Here is a 5,868-nt window from a genome sequence, read left to right on the forward strand (position 1 = left end):
ACTTGGATGATTTTCAGCTTTAAAGGGAGATTTTAGTTCTTACAAAGAATTTGTCATATGAAATACTAATTATGTTAGAAGCAAGCTGTTACAAAAAGGCAGATGACATCCTGGCCATAGCTCCTCTTGTGTGTCCTTCAAAGGAATCTTACTAGGAGGTTAAAATTAAACCTGGGTTGTGGTGTGGTTCCTTGCCTAGAAGGAATTTCCCATTTGCCTCACTCCACAACTGTATTTGAATAATATGCGTGTCCAGGATTCAATGGCTATATGAACCTGAGAAAATATATTTTGAAAAGAAATATCTCTTCCCCAAAGGATTGGTTTATGATAAGAAAAATAATGTCAGAAGATCAAGAATGTTGTTACTGCAGCAGACTGTGTGGGGGCGGGAGTTAGGTGGGTCTTGGTTTACCAAATCACTTAGCCCAAAGATTATCCTGTCAGGGTTAGGATCTACCACAGGGGACTTGGAAGGGTTATTTAAGAGCTCCCTGGTGGCTCAGATGGTAAAGCGTCTGCCTGTAGTGCGGGAGATCTGGGTTTGATCCCTGGGTTGGGAAGATCCCCTAGAGAAAGAAATGGCAACCCACTCTGGTACTCTTGCCTGGAAAATCCCATGGACTGAGGAGCCTGGTAGGCTACAGTCCATGGCGTCACGTTGGACACGACTGAGCGGCTTCACAGGCCAGGCTAAAGAAAAAAAAATATCTAACTTTCTCCTAGTTGGTAAATTTCATACTGATACTGTTAATAAGAGAAGAAAATCACTTTGAGGGCAATACTATAGAACTTCTTATGTATCAGAAATATAAACACTTAAAAATATTACATGAAAGAATAAAAGTTTAAAGTGTTTCCTAGTATATTATCTTTTCTAAATGATTTAAGAAATCAGATTTTTCTCATCTATGATGGATATATCCTTGACTTAATAATGCCCTCTAGACTTTAATTTCTTCATCTGTGAGATAACAGTTGATCTAGATATGTGCAAAATTTCTGCAAATATGTCTTTTCTGGACATAAAGCATATACATGGAAGAAAGTGTAGGCACTGCCTTTGACTGTACAACACACCCACAACAAAATCTGAATTATAATCATTAAGATCATGAACTCCTTATTGCCAAATTTAGACTTAAACTGAAGAGAGTGGGGAAAACCACTAGACCATTCAGGTATGACCTAAATCAAATCTCTTATGACTATACAGTGGAAGTGAGAAATAGATTTAAGGGACTAGATCTGGTAGAGTGCCTGATGAACTATGGATGGAGGTTTGTGACATTATACAGGAGACAGGAATCAAGACCATCTCCAAGAAAAAGAAATGCAAAAAAGCAAAATGGTTGTCTCAGGAGGCCTTACAAATAGCTGTGAAAAGAAGAGAGGTGAAAGGCAAAGGAGAAAGGGAAAGATAGTCCCATTTGAATGCAGAGTTCCAAAGAATAGCAAGGAGAGATAAGAAACCCTTCCTCAGTGATCAATGCAAAGAAATAGAGGGAAACAATGGAATGGGAAACGCTAGAGATCTCTTCAAGAAAATTAGAGATACCAAGGGAACATTTCATGCAAAGATGGGCTCAATAAAGGACAGAAATGGTATGGACCTAACAGAAGCAGAAGATATTAAGAAGAGGTGGCAAGAATACATAGAACTGTACCAAAAAGATCTTCACGACCCAGATAATCATGATCGTGTGATCACTCACACTCACCTAGAGCCAGACATCCTGGAATGTGGGCCTTAGAAAGCATCACTATGAAAAAGCTAGTGGAGGTGATGGAATTCCAGTTGAGCTATTTCAAATCCTGGAAGATGATGCTGTGAAAATGCTGCACTCAATATGCCAGCAAATTTTGAAAACTCAGCAGTGGCCACAGGACTGGAAAAGGTCCGTTTTCATTCCAATCCCAGAGAAAGGCAATGCCAAAGAATGCTCAAACTACCACACAATTGCACTCATCTCACACGCTAGTAAAGTAATGCTCAAAATTCTCCAAGCCAGGCTTCAGCAATATGTGAACCATGAACTTCCAGATGTTCAAGCTGGTTTTAGAAAAGGCAGAGGAACCAGAGATCAAATTGCCAACATCTGCTGGATCATCAAAAAAGCAAGAGAGTTCCAGAAAAACATCTATTTCTGCTTTATTGACTATGCCAAAGCCTTTGACTGTGTGGAATACAATAAACTGTGGAAAGTTCTTCAAGAGATGAGAATACCAGACCACCTGACCTGCCTCTTGAGAAATCTGTATGCAGTCAGGAAGCAACAGTTAGAACTGGACACAGAACAACAGACTGGTTCCAAATCAGGAAAGGAGTACATCAAGGCTGTGTATTGTCACCCTGCTTACTTAACTTCTATACAGAGTACATCATGAGAAACTCTGGGCTGGAGGAAGCACAAGCTGGAATCAAGATTGCCGGGAGAGATATCAATAACCTCAGATATGCAGATGACACCACCCTTATGGCAGAAAGTGAAGAAGAACTGAAGAGCCTCTTGATGAAAGTGAAAGAGGAGAGTGAAAAAGTTGGCTTAAAGCTCAACATTCAGAAAACTAAGATCATGGCATCTGGTCCCACCACTTCATGGCAAATAGATGGGGAAACAGTGGAAACAGTGGCAGACTTTGTTTTTTTGGACTCCAAAATCACTGCAGATGGTGACTGCAGCCATGAAATTAAAAGACACCTACTCCTTGGAAGGAAAGTTATGATCAACCTAGACAGCATATTAAAACGCAGAGACATTACTCTGCCAACAAAGGTCCGTCTAGTCAAGGCTATGGTTTTCCAGTGGTCATGTATGGATGTGAGAGTTGGACTATAAAGAAAGCTGAGCATCGAAGAATTGACGCTTTTGAACTGTGGTGTTGGAGAAGACTCTTGAGAGTCCCTTGGACTACAAGGAGGTCCAGCCAGTCCATCCTAAAGGATATCAGTTCTGAGTGTTCATTGGAAGGACTGATGTTGAAGCTGAAACTCCAATACTTTGGCCACCTGATGCGGAGAGCTGACTCATTTGAAAAGACCCTCATGCTGGGCAAGATTGAGGGCAGGAAGAGAAGGGGATGACAGAGGATGAGATGGTTGGATGGCATCACTGACACAATGGATATGGGTTTGGGTGGACTCCGGGAGTTGGTGACGGACAGGGAGTCCTGGAGTGCTGCGGTTCATGGGTTCCCAAAGAGTCAGACATGACTGAGCGACTGAACTGAACTGAACTGAAGATATAAAAGGGATCTGTGGAAATGACTAAACTGATCCCTCACACACACCTACTAAATACCACTTAAAACTTAACTAAAAGAAGTTCTCTGTCCTACACTAGACCATTCATTCACAGGATTTCACTAAACATGCTTCAAATGTATGTATATATACAATACATACAGAAAATATTTCACATTTCTCATATCCTTTATGTTACCTAATGAGTATTAAAAATAGCCAAAAAATGGAAAAATAATAGTACACTAAAATGTTTAGCCAATATAACCAACATTAGACCTTTAAAGAAAGTCTCAGTCTTTCCAGTTCTCTCATAAAAGGTTTAGAAATAAGAGATAAGGTTGCACTGTGTTTGAACAGACTTTCTTTCAGGGGCTTAAGAGAAAACTGTAGAAAGCAGGAGTATTTAGAAGTTCCTCTGATTCAGCAACATTTTCACACGTGTAGAATATCAGGAGAAAAAAAAATTAATAAAGATACCAATCTACACAAGATACCAATTTACACAATCTTGTTCAGAAAATACAAGAGGAGGAACCATTTTCCAACCCCTTTTGTGAAACCAGTATTACCCTGATAGTCAAACTAGACAAAGCCAGCACAAGAAAACCGTGGACCAATATGCCTCAGAAACAAAGACAATTCCTAAACAAAATAATGGCAAAGTAAATCCAATGATAAATAATTATATACCATGAGCTAGTGGGGTTTATCTTGAGAATGCAAGGTTGGTTCAACATTAAAGAAATCAATTGGTGCTCGCTTCGGCAGCACATATACTAAAATTGTAACGATACAGAGAAGATTAGCATGGCCCCTGCGCAAGGATGACACGCAAATTTGTGAAGCGTTCCATATTAAAAAAAAAAAAAGAAATCAATTGATGTAATCTGCCATAATAACAGTTAAAAACAAAAACCACATGATCAATCGTATGCCAACCAATTAGATACCCAACATGAAACTGAAAAATTCTGAGAAAGACATGACTACCCAAACTGACTTTTGAACAAATGAAAATCTGAACAGACCTATAACAAATAGAATTAGTACTCAAATCTCCTACAAAGAAAACCTCAGGCTCAGGTGCCCTCACCAGTGAATTCTACCAAACATCTACAGCAGAATTAATATCAATTCTTCACAAACTCTTCAAAAAATAGAAGAGAGAATAGTTCCCAACTGATTTTATGAAACCATTACTGCCCTGATACCAAAACCAGACAAGGACATCACAAGAAAAGAAAACCACAGACCAGGGAATTCCCTAGTGGTCCAGTGGTTAGGACCCCAGGCTTTCACTGCTGAGGCCCAAGTTCAGTCTCTGGATGGAGAAGAAAGATCCCACAAGCTGCACAGTGTGGCCAAGAAAGAAAAAAAGAAAAACCACAGACTAATATCTCCTATAACTTGCTGGATAGAGACTTATATCCTATAACTTTTGGATAGAAAATCCAAAAATCTTCTACAAAATATGAGAAAACCAAATTCAGCAACATTATACAACATATACACAATGAAGTAATGAATTTATCCTAGGATAAACTTTACACAGGCTGATTTAATATATGAAAAACCAATCAATGTAGTATCTCATGTTAACAGAATAAGGGACAAAAACTACATGATAATCTCAATAAATGCAGAAAAAACATCCGCCCAAAAATCCAACACCCTTTAATGATAAAAACACTCAACAAACTAGAAATCGAAGGGAACTCTGCTAACCTGATTGGAGAAGGAAATGGCAACCCACTCCAGTATTCTTGCCTGGAGAATTCCTTGGACAGAGGAGCCTGGTAGGCCACAGTCCATAGGGTCGCAAAGAGTAGGACATGACTGAAGTGACTTAGCACTGCTACCCTGATAAAGTCTACTATGAAAAATTCACAGCTACCGTCATACTTAATGGTGAAAGACTGAATGCTTTCCCCCTAAGATCAGGAACAAGTTAAAGATGTCTGGTCTTGCCACTTCTGTTCAACACTGAACTGGAGGTTTTAGCTAGGACAATTAGGCAGTAAATAAAAGTAAAGTTATCCAAATTTGAAAGGAAGTAGTAAGACTAAGTGTTCACAGATAGCACAATACTATATGTAGAAAATCCTTAGGAATACACATACATACATACAGCCCTCTTAGAATGAATGAGAAAGTTCAGCAAGTTATAAGATACAAGGTTAATATACAAAAATCAATTATATTTCTGTACACTAGCAATGAGCAATCTGCAAATTAAATTAGACAAGCATTTTCATTAACAGTAGCATAAAAAAGAACAAAATACTTAGGAAAAGGTTTAACGGAAGCAGTGCAAGACCTATACATTGAAAACTACAGAACATTATTAAAAGAAAGAACTAAATTAAATGGAAAGACATCTCAAATTCATTGACATAATATTGTTAAGATGGCAGTATTTCCCAAATTAATCTACAGATTCAATACAATCCCTATCAAAATCCTAGGCTGCCTTTTTGCATAAATTGACAAGCTGATCCTAAAATTCACATGGAAATTCAAAGGACTCAAAATTGCCAAAACCTGAAAAAACAGGAACAAAGTAGGACTCACACTTCTTAATTTTCCAACTCACTACAAATCAACAGTAATCAAGACAGTGC

The 5,868-nt window shown here is 38.5% G+C and overlaps 1 non-coding gene across 1 annotated transcript; it reads left to right on the plus strand.

Moving 5' to 3' along the window:
- The first annotated feature begins 3,999 nt into the window (after window positions 1-3,999).
- LOC133044142 (U6 spliceosomal RNA) lies at window positions 4,000-4,106 on the plus strand. The gene has a single exon (XR_009689884.1). It is a non-coding gene; the product is annotated as a U6 spliceosomal RNA (small nuclear RNA).
- The last annotated feature ends 1,762 nt before the right edge of the window (window positions 4,107-5,868 follow it).

The sequence above is a fragment of the Dama dama genome, chromosome 22 (genome assembly GCF_033118175.1).
Source record: "Dama dama isolate Ldn47 chromosome 22, ASM3311817v1, whole genome shotgun sequence".
In the NCBI taxonomy this organism is placed as follows: Eukaryota; Metazoa; Chordata; class Mammalia; order Artiodactyla; family Cervidae; genus Dama; species Dama dama.